Source organism: Vicugna pacos, unplaced genomic scaffold, assembly GCF_048564905.1.
Source record: "Vicugna pacos unplaced genomic scaffold, VicPac4 scaffold_20, whole genome shotgun sequence".
In the NCBI taxonomy this organism is placed as follows: domain Eukaryota; kingdom Metazoa; phylum Chordata; class Mammalia; order Artiodactyla; family Camelidae; genus Vicugna; species Vicugna pacos.
In genome coordinates, this window is record NW_027328741.1 from 32,323,212 (window position 1) to 32,340,187 (window position 16,976).

At 35.5% G+C, this 16,976-nt stretch overlaps 1 protein-coding gene across 1 annotated transcript in view; it reads left to right on the top strand.

The window, feature by feature from the left end:
- The window catches only part of LOC140693658 (uncharacterized), a 676,856-nt gene that overhangs the window by 539,362 nt on the left and 120,518 nt on the right, over positions 1 to 16,976 (top strand). The gene's annotated exons all lie outside the window — the stretch shown is intronic.

The following is a 16,976-nucleotide window of genomic DNA, read 5'->3' on the forward strand; positions in this document are numbered from 1 at the left end:
CTGTCCCTAACGTGGCTGCGACGCCCAGAAAGTCGCCCAGCCGGGATTCGGACCTGGGCAGGGGCGGCGGGACACGCGGTGCGGGGACATCCAGCATCTAGGCCTGGCGTGGAAGGGAGGACTGCCCACGTGGCCGGCCCTGGCCCCACGTAGACCCTCTCCAGGCAGGTTGGGGCCTCAGGTCCTGGCACGCGGGCCCCAGTGCAGGGCTGGCGAGTGTCCGGGGTCAGAGCCTGGCTCCCGGAGCTGGGGCTTTGGGCTGTCCGAATCAGAGAGAAAAAAGGTCTCCAGCGGGAAATATGTGCGCCCTCTGACGCCCACCCGCGAGTCCGAATTGGAGTGGAAGGGGCTGGGGCGCTGCTGGTCGTGCCAAGCGTGCGGGGTCTAGAGACCCAGGGCGGCAGCTGGGAGATGTGATCGCCCCGCGGTAACCCCGCTGCCCGCGGGCATCCCCAGATATGGACCGCGCATCGCATACACTCGCAAACAGCCCCCTCCCCCGGAGCTGAAGCGTGTTTCCCTCCCTCGTCCCCCACCCCTGACTGCAGAAAGATAAGCTTCAAATTTGCATTCCGTGTCTTAAATGTGCCTGAAGTTATTTAACTGCACGAGTGAATAACAGCATTAGTTTTAATCCCTGCAACAATAAACTTTGAGAACAACAACAAAAGAAAACTAAAACCAAAACTATGAAAATTCTATGTGACAATATTATTTGATGATACATGTAATTAGTTAGATTAATTATATTTTATTTCACTTAAGGAAACAATACTGTAAAAACATTCTATTAACATGCGCAATAAAAATACATAAAAATATCACTCACTTTTACAGAACTATTATTCAAAGTGTTTTAAATATGCAGAGTCAGACTTGCCATGAAGCTGATGGAATTTGTTTCCGAGCACCTCATTTGTACAAGCCTTTCCAGGGACCTGAAAATAGTCATAGAATGTGTTTATATGGGCAGTTATTTTTGTTACATTTAGAAATATACTTATAATTGTGATTTTTTTCTTATTGTAGTTAATATTTTAGTTTGTCACTGATATTTATAATTTGTCTTCTATTTCTTAAATAAAGCCGCTTCAAAAAGGAGGGGCTTTACAATTTAAAGGGTCATATAGCCTTGAGCTGCATTAGTTAGCTATATGAATGCACTGCATTAATTTGTTTAATTAATATGACAATATGCTTTACACACAAAGAAACAGGACAGGAAAGTTAAGGAACTTCTCTATGAAGGCTGTTTAATTAATGATATAATATTCAAAACAAGGCCTTCTGGCTCTTGAGTCCCTGTTCTGAAAGTCCACACTTATAGACATAGATATTAACACAGATGGAACTCCAGACTCTGTCATATATGTATGCAGTATGGCTTAATTTATGTAAAATTCCAAACAGGCAAAAATAAATGGCATGTTTTACAGATACATACATTTACATTAAAAATACAAAGACTAGCAAAGAACTGGTTAACATAGGACTCATGGTAGGAGTTACCTCTAGAGAAAAAGGAGAATTTAGTGGGGAGGAGCCTCCAAGGGCTTCAAGTGTCTTTGCCATCGTATATTTTTAAATGATTATCAGAGTATTATTTTACTTTATGTCATATGTAGCTAATAGATACCCTCATATGTGCAATACGTATAAAAAATTCAATAAAAAGTTGTCAAATATTTCAAAGTACATAGGTTCCGCTAAGTATATGTAGAAAATCCCAAATCTCTTTCTTATTACTTTAAATAGACAGGAACTGTATTTTTTAATTTAATGGAATAAAAATAATACATTTAGATTTTAAGCTATATTTTGGCATATTTCAAAGGAGAACACATCTTTATTTTGATTTCATCATGAAATATTAATAACATAATAACCAAAAGTACCTGAAATCTTGGTAACCATGAATAATTAGTGATTTAATCACATGTATTACCGAGACCTGGTTCCATCTAAGGATAGACACATGGAAAGAGTGTCATACTTATCAGACCATAAGAAGAAGCTGGGAAATCTGCAAAATCACACTGCTGCTGAACCCATCAGAGTGCTGACTTTGAAGGGATATCATCAGGGTAGAATTTGAGGAATGCTGGCATGAACCTCCAGACAGACAAGACACTGGCAATCCCTCACCTCTCCCAGAGCACTGGAAGTGTTAGGTAGTTAGATAAGCAGGGGCACGAGGCAGACAGGTGGAGGAGAGGGAGGATGGTCCGGAAGATGGTGGCATGCCTGCTTCCAGCATAAAGGGACTTTACTTCTTTTAAGTGAGTGCCAGCAAGAAACCAGTTAGAGCTAAAAGGCTGGAACTGCATGGTAGTGACAAGAACCTAACCGGACAAGACCAGTGTTCATTGTAATATAATTAGTATTGAGTTTCAGGCCCCTCTGTGGGTTTTTCTGTGTTCATCATGGATAAGGGCATTCACAAAAGGGGACAAACATGACTGAGCACTCCAGGGGCAAGAGCCATCAATCAATCAAAAGACCACCTCTAAGTGAGGGTACAAGAGAAGGGAGCAAAGACCATTGCTGTCTGCACTTGGATCAGCCTGCCTCCTGTTCTTGGAGAGGTACTTCACCTTTCCTAATAAAATATTTCACTGCACAATGCATTCATCTCCCATGTGAATTCTTACCTTTCGGGTAAGTCAAGAACTGGGGCCTTTTCTTTCCCCATTTTAGGGTAACAGAAGGAGACAAGGTGGCCATGCAAACAGATACAAAAGTATCAAATAACTCCTTAATGAACTGCTCAAAGCTGAGCACTCCCAGTTGGGAGAGTGTGGAGTCCTGGGAACACAGATGGTTGCAGCCCCTTCTCCATGGACCTCACTGTTTGCTTGTGAAAAAGCCTGGGGGCAGGAAAGAGTGGAGAAAACATCCCTCAGCTGGTGTGTTCCTGTTGCCCTGGAATGGCACTGCTGAGGGAGAAAACAATTCTTACCTGGATGCTTTCCCCAGTGGAATAATGTCTTAAGATGCTGAAAATAAAGGGCAGTAAATCCTGTCACTTTCAGCAGGTGAAAACTCAGAGTTTGATTAATGGAGACAGGCAGACATTCTCCTTGTTTCAGAAAATTAAAGATTTTTTTACCATGGAATGCTGAGCAGGATCACCAAGGAAACTTGGCTCCAAAGACTCAGAGACATGTGAGCTACCTATGACTGATACTAAATGAGGAAAATGTGGAAAGCCTCTTTGTTCCTCACCATCTGGAGTAACCAGGACAAATAAGCAACAGCAGACCAACCCCCAGCAGAGGGGTAAGAGCACACAGGAACCAAGGTGCAGGGTCACAGGAAACATCTACAAATGAAGGTGGACCAAGCACATTCCAGAATAAAACTCAGATTGTCTGTCAGTCTAGCTCCCATTCTAACCACAAGGTGACACTGAAGGAACCTGAGGTAATTGAAACAACCAGCAAAACAGAAAAACAGCCCAGCTCCCCAAGAAAGCCTAGCAGGAAAAGAGGCGTGCCTATTTCCAGCCTTAAACATTATTTACTTAGGCTTCTGACCCCCTACATGGAATATGTAGATTTCAAATAAATGTTATGAGACCTATGAAATTGAAAGAAAAAAATCCACTGTTGAAAGATAAAACAAATAATAGAAGTGAAAATCAGACAGGGGATATAAAATCACTATGATTAATACATCAGAAGTTCCAGTGAAAAGACTTGAAGCTATTCATGAATAGATGGGTCATTTCAGCAGAGAAATGGAAACAATAAGAAAATGTCAAAGAGCAGGCTAGGAGTAAATTTAAACACATGCCCAGCGAAGGAGATGAAGAACGCCTTTGACAGGCTCATCAGTAGGCCTGACACATTCAAGGAGAGCCTTGGTAGACTTGAATATAGGTCAACAGACATTACTCAAATGAAAAAAAAGAGGAAATTCTTGGAAAATTTTAATAATTTAAATTTAAAAGAACAGAGTATCCAAGAGATGTAGGCCAATCAGTCTGAAATATATTTAATTGAAGTTCCAGAAGGAAAAAGAAAGTAAAAGAATGAGGAAAAAAATATTGCAAAATGAATGGTCAAGAATTTTCAACAAATAATGAATTAAAAAACAACATAGAATTAAATTCATACTGCTAAAGGCCAAAGATGAAGGGAAGCATTAAACTCTGTCAGAGAAAATACATGATCATCTTTAGGAAATGGGGTGTCTCCCAGGTGTTTGAGACCAGGTGGAACCAGAATAAAGATATCAACGTGCCTAAAAAAATTATGTATAATTTAGAGGAGTGAATGATCTGCAAAAGGGGTTAAGAGAAATCAGAGAAGGGAGGTAACAAGGTCAGTTATACAGTGTAAAGTATGCTTTTCCTGGCTAGAATTTGGATCACCCAGTGAAATATAGTGTACAAATCAATGAATCAACTAATTAACTGTATGAACATACATAAATAACAAATAAATACAATTTAAAATTATATTCTGATGCTATTATATATCCAAATGATAAAACAAAATATGTCTCGGTATTTGTACTCAAATAATATACATTTCTGATGATTTCTTTAATGTAAGTATAGTCAGTTTACAATGTATCAATTTCTGGTGTACAGCATAATATTTCAATCAGGCATATAAATACATATATCCCTTTTCATATTATTTTTATTATAGGTCACTGAAAAATATTGAACATAGTTTCCTGTGCTAAACAGTATAAGCTTGTTGTTTATCTATCTTATACATAGTAGTTTCAACAAATCTCAAACTCCCAATTTATTCCTTCCCACTCCCTTTTGATTTGCTTTTCAATAACATTTGCTTCTTTCTTTCAATGTAATTTCAGTAATTATGTTTCCAAAATCTTAGGTTGATTTTAATATTCTACTTAGTTGAGCTTAATATTCATTGACAGATATTTTAAAGTTCATAGATTAAACTGACAAATATTACTATGCAAAGTGCACACAACTTTACTACTGTGAATCATGTCTTGAATCAGAAGAGCTCTGGGACCCTGAAGGAAGCAACCACATCAGTCAAGCACTAATCCAGAGGCAGGAACCATGTGGTACCTTGAATGTGGACATTTTAATTAAAAGTATTAACTATAACAGGGAATCATCTACTAAAGTGTAAAGGGTCCTATAAAAAATCTAGGAATAACAGATAAAAGAACAACAACAAGATCTCCTAGAGATGAGTTCATGAACTACAGGGAAAGACTCATTTCCTGAAGTGTGGAGAACACCCAGACCTCTTTTTAGATGGTGGGTATATCTATGGCTCATGAGAGAGTGGAGAAGTTCACTGAGGCCACAAGCCTCCCAGGGAGTACAGGAAGAAATTTTTAATAGGAGGTACCCTGCTGGAAAATCCCCACTAAGAAGCCACTGTGGAGTTGCTGGAGAAATCTACCCCCAAGGAATATCCTGAGCTGCTTATAAGTCAGGTACTTCTAGAGTCAAGGGACTGGAGGAGCTATGCCCTCTGCTGAGCTTGGAAGTTGACATGGTGCAGGAGCCTGCCTAGGAAAACAGATCAGACTTGGAAGAGAAACCCCTTTCTTACTTTATTGTCTCTCTGGTACTCTCTACTAACAAAGCATGCCATCTGCCACAGGAGAAACATCTACAGGGTCCAGATATATTATTTCAGAGCAGTCATTTAAGGGTGGTTTGCAGCAGAGAGGCAATGCACTGATAACAAGTATACTACATTTTAATGTCTCCCAAGAAAAATGCATCTGGAAAAAAAACACTGTCAGCCATCTGGTCTAGTGTGAGCCACACATTTTGCACTACATGCACTTGCTATTCTAAATATTTGCCAATAATAAGGGGAAAGAAGGAGACAACAGAGAGAAAACATTCAAAAGCATCCCAGAGATGGTTATGTCAGTGATTTCAATTTGTGAAGACTCATCAAGCTGTAAAGTTAAGTTTTATGCACTTGTCTTATCATTTTTATATTTCAATAAAGACTTTTAAAGTAAGGCATATATGTGGCAAAGTTTAATTTCTGATTATGTAGCATTCCATAGAATTCATATATTTAGCTCTATTGGCACATGGATTTCTTTATATTTCAATTGCCAACTCAATTGCAATGACTCTGAATTGAACATAATTGTATTTCCAGGCTCTCAATAAAGAGTTTTTTTTTTTAAAAATTGAAGTATGAGTGTATTTTGGAAGGAAAGACTTGTCAATCATGCAAAATATGTGTTTTCTTTGACTTCTTAGAGGTTCCTAGGTTGCCTCTAACTGAAATTTGTAGCCATTATTAATGCGATCAGGAAGCTAGTAATTATTGTATGGTAATTACTTTATGGTAAAAAACCAAATGACCCTCATTACATTCACTAAGTTCTTTTATTTTTAACTGAAGTATTTTTGACTTACAATATATTAGTTCAGTTGTACAGCATGGAAATTATATATTTTCATAGATTATACAGCATACAAAGCTATTATAAAATAGTGACTCTTTTCCTTTTGCTATCCATTAGGTCTTTTTGTATCTTGTTTTATGCATAGTAGCTTGTATTCCATAATCCTTTATATTAGCTTTGTCCCGCCCCACACCCCTCTCTCCTGACAACCAACAGTCCGTTCTCTGTATCTGAGTCTGTTTCTGCTTTGTTATATCTGTTCCATTATTATTGTTGTTGTTGTTGTTGTTATTATTATTATTATTATTATTATTATTACTATTATTATTATTATTACTGTCTTCACCATTCAATGGAGAATCAGTCCCTGTCTTAGAAGATATGTCTTCAACATTGTTATTAACAAGTGAATCACCTTTTGTGGTAGGCTAATTTCATTCATAGTCTCATTAATTCTTTTCTAAATCCTGTCATTTTCTTTGTAATTTTCTGCTCTTCCCTTTGACAATGGACATTTCTACATTTCAAGCTCTGGTCAAAACAATGTTAACAAGTGTGATATAAGCTGAAAATTCATTGAAGATAGAAGAGTGCACTTTTGTTTGTCCTGTTCATGACATGACCTACTCTCTCTTTAATCCTCACCATCAACCTGAGAATGAGCTGAGACTAGCTTCCTGGCAGCTAAGTGACCGCATCAAGCAGGGTTGTCACCCCAGCTAAAGCCAGCCAAGTCTGATCTGTTCATTACTAACCCATAAGCTTATTATACAGGAGAGAGAACCTTTAGCAATGTCAGTCCAACTCAACTCAGAATAGCAAGACCTCCAAACTGAATCAAAACCTTGCAAAAAATAACAGGTAGATGTGAAATTTAAGTCACTAAATTTTGATATGTCATGGGAAAATATCTACATAGCATAACTTTTCACTTCTGACAGAAGGTTTCTCTCTCACTCAATATTTTAAAATTTAAAAAAAAATGTTTTTTATTTCCTTAGGAAATATTATTCATAGGACACCTCTTGAGTTTTATGCATTTACAAGGAATTAAGAACCAGAAAAATCAGTGATATTCTTACATGAGATGGTCATGTGAATTTATTATAGTTTGAAAACATTTTTCTTCATACTAGCAAGAGAAATTGTGAATCTAAATTTCACTATAACTAAGATACAGAATATTATGTACTATGAACTTGTAGGGTTCCTTGGGAAGAGTTAAAAATTTAAAGTTAAAATCTACAAGTGTTGAGTCCAACAAATGAGAGAATTGATTAGAAAATAATAATGGTTTTTATTAATTACTTTTGGACCTAGAGATGATCATATTATCTGAAGCCAGAGAAAATCAAATATCATATTATATGCTGAATCTAAAAATGATACAAATGAACATATTTACAAAACTGAACCAGACTTAGAGACATAGAAAACAAACTATGGTTACAAAAGGGGAAAAGGCAGCAGAGGGATAAATTAGGAGTCTGGGATCAACAGACACACAAGGTATAGCACAGGGAACACTATTCAATCTCTTGTAATAACCAATAATGGGAAGGAGTCTGAAAAATTATATATATATATATATATACTAAATCACTATGCTTTACAACTGAAATTAACACAATATTGTAAATCAACTATACCTTAATTTAAAAAAAATAAAATAAAGCCAGCAACCTCTCAGTGCTGGTCATTGGCAAATCAAAAACAAACAAAAAACCAAAAAAGACAATACTGGTGATCTGATTCCCTCATTAAGAGATGTTGCAAGAGTTAAGTGAATTTTTTTTCAAAATTATTTAGAAATAATTTACAATAAAAAAGTGATAATTGATTAAGTGTAGGTTTGATCATTGTTACACCAAGTGTGCATGAACACATAGGTTATTAAAAAAAACAGGGCAAATTTAATGACTGACAATTAGGGCAATAATGATGAACAGCTGCCCAAACCAAACTGTCCCAAGTCCTGAATCGTGAAAACTTAGGGAAACAACCTGTGACTTGATGAATAGCCAATAAATATAATTTATGTGAGAAATGCATTACTATATTTTATGAAGATTTGTGTGTGTGTGTCACTCGGTGATGCCACATGTTGGGCTCAGCTGTGATTCTTGGGTCAAGAGAGAATGGGGGCGTTGTTCTGTTAATTGCACACACAACAGCTAAAACATACATCATATTCCAAAACAATGACCCTTTTTTTTTTATTTTTATGCTGTCTGTCTGTTTTGGAGATAAGAATAAACAAGAACTTCAAAAATGAAGAGCACTAAAAACATTCTCTAAGACTATTTTTTTGAGAAATGTTTGTTGAGCACCTCTTATTTACCAGCTACTATGAGTCACAGGCAAAGACTGCCTAACTCTCCTTGCAGAAGTTGGATGGGAAGAAATAATATCCTTTTAACTAATCACAAAGAAAAAGTTATAATTGATGTTGAGAACCTGAAAAAAGCCATCTGATTCTTCTTCTACTTCTAGTCTTAAGTAATTTCAACTCTCCAATTTTATGTTTGCTTATATAGCTAAGAAAATATTTACAGTATTCTTGAATGATGATTATTTATCATCTCTAAATGTTTTTTCTTTTGACCTATCCTTTCTGCTGCTTTGAGCTACATTGGATGACATTATCTACCCACATGTGCACAATAATTTTCCCATGAAAATTAAGCTTCTTAGAGAAAATCTATTGTTGCTTGGGTTAACTTTACAGCACTTCAGATCCAATTATTTATTTAGGCCATTAAGTGTTTGAAAAAGAAAGACTTAGATTTGAAACCCAATTTGGTCACTGACTGGTTTCAAGAAATTGGAGAAAATTATTTCCTATCTCTCTCAGCTTTGATTTCCATACGTACAAAATTGGAATTAAAACATTTGCTCACTTTATCCCACAGATAGGTGTAAGAAGAACATGAAATGCAGTTTCAGAAAGAACTTAGTAAATTACAATGAAACGTGAAGCATATTCCCTTAATGATAAGGAATTAAAAGTTCGTACATTGACATATCTGATTTCTCATGCATTGGAAATTTCTAAATGGGAGTAAACCTGTTAAGGTTGTAAGGATGAATGTTTTATAATTACTTCTAGCCATTCATTCCAATATCACATCCCTGTATTCTTTGTGAGGTTGGTAAATTTAAGATGTTCTGGGTTCCCTTATAAGTGAAGCTGCATATTCTTGCTTTCTCAGGGAAGGACTACATTTCTAAGGGTCTCTTTCATTTTGGCTGTGAGGGATCAGACAGCTTCATTGTTCAGATGATAGCTTAACATTCAGAGAAAAATAGAAAGGCAAAGAATAACTGGAAATCAAACTATTTTCACAATTTGGGAAATTTATGCACATTTTTCAAATCACGAAAAATCATACAGTAAAAAGTCATTACTATAAATCTTAAAAAAGTAATCTTGTAGGTTTCTAGAGTTTATATTATATTGCCTTTCTAGGAAATCATTAGTACATATCACTAAAATATTATAATGCCTTTCTAGGAAATCATTAGTACATATCACTAAAAAATATTTCATAACTTAGGTTAATAGTTATAAGGGGGGACACATATGGTACAATAAAAGAAAATGTCATGAGTGATCATTTCTCTGAGAGTTTTAAATTTTATATCAAAAAAGAATATCTGATTGCCTCTCCACTTTTATCTCCTGCCATCAGGCTTGGCCCAGAGAGGCCTCATCTAGACCGTCCAGCAGCCCAGGATACTTGGTATCTTGTAGTCCACATATTTGTCACCTGGGATACACTTTTCAGAATATCTCCTACGTATCCTTGAGACATTATGTCTTTTCTGCGATAACATAAATTAGGTCCCCTTTGTAAAATCTATCACTTGACATGTTGTTAAATAATAATAATAATAATCAGAAAAGTCCTGTGTTTGTGGTGAACATGAGGTTGTAACATTCTGCTGAATACAATACTCACTGTTATATTTTTATAGTTGTATAATGGGTATATTTTTGTTGAATATCTTTCAGGTTAAGAAATATTATGTTGCTGTAATTTCCTTAAATCAAATCACTTGTATATTAACACCTCTTCCTTATGTGGTGAGAAATATTTATTCTATTCAGCCCAGTTACTCAATAGGGAGATGTTTCCTCCTCACTGGCATTTTTATATTTGACCCTTGGGGACTTTCACTGGCTGGTATGTTAGACAATGCACTCCCCTACACACACACTCTCTCCCTGACATGATCTATTCAGCACATAATCTTGGGTCTCTGCTCATTTTGAAAGCATCCAAACTAGTTGGCTAATGTCCTGTCACTACTATCATTCACATAGACAGAATTGAGGTTGTCAGGCTCCAAGCCAAAAACCTATGTCTAATTTAAGTCCAACTATAGGCAATTGCAAAGGATTTACTTGAGGAAACTCACAAGGGAAAGCTGCTCAGCCCAGCCAATGAATTGCAGTCTCAGAACCCAAGGCCCCTAGTCATGCATGCCTTTACACTTACCTCATTTCCTGGCCCAGGCCCTCTTCTTGGAGGCTTCATCATCAGGGTCTTACTGCAGGGGAGGTTCTCAGGCACCTCTGCCAAGTTAACCTTATCAGGGGCCCTTGAAAATATTTTTCTCCATGCTATCCTTGCCCTTACCCTATGGCTCCCCACAGACCTCAGGCCCAACGTGACAGGAGCATTTGGTTTTGGGCTCCTTGGAAATTAAGACAAATATTTTCACTGATCCACCTGACCATTGTCTTGGGCAATATCCTGGGGGAAAGTGAACCACCATGGGAACTGGCACTTTCTCCTGTTTAACCTCTAACTGTGTCACCTCAGCAAGTGATAGAAGGCTTTACTGTTACATTCATCTGGCCTTTTGTCTTGATCAACTACTTCAACATCTGACAGCTTATCTCTCTTTAGCTCAGAAGGCTCTGGGCAAGGCCCAGAGATGGGGCACAGCAACAAATGATGCACAGCAACAAATGAAGTGTGTAGTAATAGAGCCAGAACTTAGGAAATTACTCTATGAACATCATCATTTTCGGCCATACAGCTGTCTTTCATTTATACCCTTTTTGCCTTTACACATTTTGGAATACTGTAATTCTAAAATTTGAATATTAAAATTAGTTTCTAACCATTGTCCTTTTAAGTCCAGAATAGCCACAATTCCCAGGACACAATGCTTCTCTGACTTTGAGGAGGGTTACCATGGTCTCTCACTCTTTGCTGTGTAGGATACAGTTGTAAGAATAAAATAGAAATTAACATTTATTAAACAATCCTGTCAAATGTGTGATAGGAAAATCTACTTTCTGTGTTATCCTTCCAAGACTTAATCTCTCCTGTATCTTAAGTCAATTGCTCTCTTTCTGGGTCACACCTGCTTCTCTTTCCTGTGTGTTTAATATTTATGCTAGTGGGTTTTTGACAGCATTATCTCTTATGATCTTCATCTCCCCTCTACTCCTCTTCTCTTTCCTTATTTTTTGGGGTTTTGTGTTTTGCAGTTGTACTTATTTGTTTGTTTGTTTGTTTGTTTATGCATGTATGCTTTCTGATGGAAAGGATAGTTCACCAACTTCTGGCCACTCTGCACTGTTACATAGTGTGAGAAGTTAATGACAATACAATGGGGAAATGGAGAATGTGCACACAATCAGAAAAGTGAATCTTTCATCACTCTTGTTGTCATGCTTTATTCCTTTTGACACTATATTTTTTATATTCTGGAATTTGCCATGCATCAGTGTTTCATGCAGATTGATTGGGTGGGATAAGTACAGGGAAAGAGACACCATTTGTACCCTTGACTCATACAGCATGGTTCCTTGACTCTGTTGAGAAATTCCAGATTTTTTAAAAATATAAATATTTTTCCCTAAGGGAAAAGCTAGATTTTAAAAGGAATAAAATCAGAAGAATATATGTCCTATGGAAAACATGACTGGCAGCTTCAGGTTTAAAACAAGAAAGAAAAGAATATTGTAGAATAATATATATGGTTATCCATATTTTTTCTAAAACTGAGTTTCATACATCTTTCTATTTATTTACAATCCCCAAGTTTGAAATGGAGAATAAAACTAGTCTCTTAAAATATTAATTCTCAAATAGTTTTTTAATATTTTAAAGAAGGAAGCATTTTGAGTATATTCCTTTAATAAACTTACAAAAATTAATTTTTGAATATCTTAAAAATAGCTTTTTAATGCATCTGAAACTATATACAACATCAGATATGTTATTAGGATCTGATAGCATAATATCAATAGATGAGAAAGTGCATCTGCAACCCTTCTTGTCTTCCTTTATGAGTATGGAAATCAGATACTGTCAAATATCTCTTTTCAATTATCCATTTTCAAATATCCATTGTCAATTGCTCAAACTTTTGATATTTTCTGGGGTTTTTTGACTTGTAATAAATCACAATTGTGTCAGATCCAAATTTTTTAAAAAGCAACTTCCTTAGAAAAAAGTGTTCCCAAATTTGTATTATAACCAAATAAATTAAACTGACTTTTTTTTTTCTTTGATCTAGGGCTGCTCTCATAGGGTATTATGTCCCTTTGGAGAATTACTGAGGAACAACACTGATAGAAATTGAATACTGTTTGGAAGAAATCTGTGAGATTCAGATTTGTAAGAGGACAATAAAACATGTTTTACTGCTGCATTATTCACTAACCGTTTGGTTAAAAGTGACATTGATTCAAACTAGTTTAAGCCATAAAAGATTACTTATCAGTCCATACATTGAGAAGGATAGATACTGTGATAAGGGAAATAAGAATTACCATGGTTCTTGGTGAACTGAAAAAAAAATTAATGAGAGACAGAAAGTGTGATATAAGCAAGATGTTTATTATTAAAGTAAAAAGGTACTAAAAGAGAGTACACTCCTGACAATTGGGAGCAGGCCAACCGAGAGGAAAAGTGCTTATTTCAGGTGAGAATGGATTCCAGGCTTCAAATATGTCACTAGCAACTTGTATCATTTTCTGTATCTCGTTTCTGACTTCTTTCTGAGACACCCTCTCTTAATTTTTATGACTGATGCTCATAGAGTTCCAGTTTAACAAAGAATTTATTTTTCAGGACCTCACATGTAGAGAGAACCCCCTTTCCAAATTCCACCTTGAAAATCCATATATGTCTACTTCTACCACACAGAAAAAAGAATCAATCAAGATAAATCAAATTAATCAAGCAATCCCAATTCTGTCTTGCTTAACTTAAACCACATAATCATCCTTAAACCAATTGCAATCTGTGGAAGTTACATTCTAACAGAAATGTTGGTCTCTGTGTTTTGCAGTGACTGCTTCTTGACAAATTATCCAAACTTTAGTTGTGAAAATTCATTTTGCTTTTTGGTTCTGTGGGTCAGTGATTCAGACAGGGAATGATGGGGAAGCATTGCCTGCTTCACTTGACATCTGCCAGGGCATCTGAGAGGCAGGGGTCTGAAGTAATCTGAAGTCTCTCTCACTCATATGTCTGCAGATTGAAGTTAGAGGGAGTTGGACAGATTAGGGACAGAATAGACAGGAATTCTACGGCATATCTCTCTTTCTCCATGTGGTCTCATCACCTGACCTCAGTATGATGCTTAGGGTAATCAGGCTTTTAATGTGTCAGCTCAAAAGTTCCAGAACAAGAGATCCAGGTGGAAGGAAGATGCGTTTCCTTTTTCTTAGAGTCAGAAGTTATACAATGTAACTTCTGACACATTATATTCATTAGAAGTGAGTCAATAAACCAGTCCATATTCCAAAGACTCATATATCTTGGGACAATTTGAGAACATGTTTGAAACAACCTCAATGTGCCTAATTTCAGGAATGGTAAATGACACATTTTGATAGAAATTCCCACAAAGTAGAAGAATAGATAACAAAAAAAAAGGGGGGGTGTATATGTTTGTTACAACCATGTAAGAAATAAATACATAATAATCACAATCAATTTTAGTTTTAATAGCCCAATATGCTATAGATATTATCTAATTAATTATAATTTGCTATTACAGTTCTAATAAAGTTAACAATTATTTATATCATCTCTGAATTATCACTAAGCCTTTTTCATTGTTAGACATTTTAATCAATCTTTCTATTTATGAGTGTTAATTTTCATTTTTCTATCAATTGGTTAAAATAGATCTTTATGATTTTTTTTTAGGCAAAGTAAACAGCTTCAAATTCTTCTTGAATCCTGTTTACTTTAAGTGGATTTTACCTTGAAAAGGAATATCTGATCATAAGCTTTTATTTTCAAAATTAAACTATGGATGATGCTGTGAGTTTGTTTTTTCTTCTATCATTTTGTTTTTCAAAAGAAAATGTGAGGAATATGAGTTTGTTTATTTGCTATTTTTAGTATGAAGCTAACCTTTATCTTTGACTTTTCTGTTATATATTTTATGGGATGAACTTCCTTCGTCTCTCCTCTTTGTTTACATGTAGGTGTCTTAAGAATTATATTACATGTAACATAGTGAGCATTTCATTACACATGCAATGATTTTTAAACATTTTTATTTGTCTAGAAAACATATCCACACTATAATTTTGGCTACCACTTCTTCCCTTTTTGTTCTGTTCTATCAGTAATCACCTGTAATCTGCATTTTAGAATCACCAGCTTACAGCTTCTACAGATACTTGCATCATATTTCTGTTAATTTCATCTTGTCCTGTGAATTTAGGGAAACCTTTTCAAATTGTTCCCCATGTCACTTAATCAATAACATTCTTCTGAGAATTCAAAACAATTTCCCAAACATTTTCCAAATTATGGAATAGATCATTTTCAGAATTAATATCCTCCTTTAAGTGTTCTTTATTTTGTTCAATATATTTGATTCTGTACTATACTTTCACGGCTCACAAGTTGTTAATAACTATGTTTTTCTTTTAATATCATTTGAATTGTAATCCTTCCAACATTGTTTATCAAGAGGTGGGTTATGTTAACTTGATCTCTATTCTTCTGAGAGTGCCACACCATCTTGAATAATGTAATTTATAGAAAGTTTTGAAATTGGGAAATGTGAGTCTTCTACCTTTGTTTATCTTTTCCATTTTCGTGGTATCCTGGGCCCTTGAATTTCCATATCAATTTTACAGTCAGTTTATCAATTTCTGTGAAAAAGTTTGATAGAATTTCAATAGGGAATTCACTGAATCTTAATCAGTCTGGGAACTACTGATGCTTCAAATATATTGTTTGCTAATTTATGAATATGATATCCCTTTCCACTTATGTAAGTTTATCTTAATTTCTTTAAAAGAGGTTTTACAGTTTTCAGAGTACAAGTCTTGTAGTTCTTTTGATAAATAGATTTTAAACATTTTAATCTTTTATATGCAAGATCATAAATGTATGGAATTTGTCCACTGCTATTGTATAGAATTTCAAATAATATTTTGTACTGATTTGATATCCAACAATCTTGCTAAACTCATTTGTTACTTCTAATTGTGTTTCAGTGTGTGTGAAATCCTTTGTAATTTCTGTATCCACTCACATGTCATCTATAAGTATATGGAAACATTTTTATATTAGGCAAGGCATAACTCTCATATTTTCCTTAAGTTCATGAAACATGATTTACTTTTGTTCTTGGGAGATATTTGTGGAAGTTGATATAAAGTCTTTGTAAAGTGTATCCCACATCTAAGTTTTCTCAGGGACAGTTTCTTTACTCTTTTTTCCCTATTGTGTAGCACAGTTTTGTGATTCTTTGCATGTCTCATAAACTTGTTCTTATTTTTTTGAAAACTGAACATTTAAAGTAATATAATTTGGCAATTGTGGAAAAAAAATTTTTGTTCTTACTGCTTTTTTTTTTTTGGTACATTTCCTGAACAAATCTATAAAGTCTTTGTTCTATATCACTTGTCAGCAGAACTATCTCTTTTGTTAGCTTAGCGGTCACTTAATAACTTCACACATTTTACTTAAATGCTATGTTCCAATAAGTCTCCTGGATATTGCTGAGGGGTTTTATGTGCATGTTAGACACATCTTTAATGCTCCTTCAGTTTACAGCTATGCTTCATCTCTCATTTTGGAATTTCAATATCAGCCAGAAGTGAGATATTAAGACCTTCTCAGTTCCTCCTGGGCTTAAAAACTGCCCAATACATGACCTTCCGCATTCTCAGGAATATATCAGAGCTATTTAAAACCCCCTATGGATGTCCTATTTTACAATTTTTCCTTTTAAGTCTTTTGGTCTTCTTCCCATTTGCCCCAGTTGTTGTTATTGGCTCAAGCAGTTTTGGTACTAAACAATTATGGCTGATGATTTTTAACACGTGTCCTGGGGTAAAAATTTCCACTCTACATTCTGACTCATATCAAATAAAAAGCAGCTGTTGAATTTGGGCTCACAGGGGGCTGCCATGCCAAATAATAATAAAATATCTGTAGGAATGAGGCTGTATGGGGTAGTCCAAATCTATTCTACCCTATTGGGACACCAACTTCAGGAAGTGCTTCATATTTGTTTATATTTAAATAGATACAGCAAAGTACTTAAAGAATATTATCCTATTAATGCAGTGAACAGAGGGTAGCTATTTTAAGATT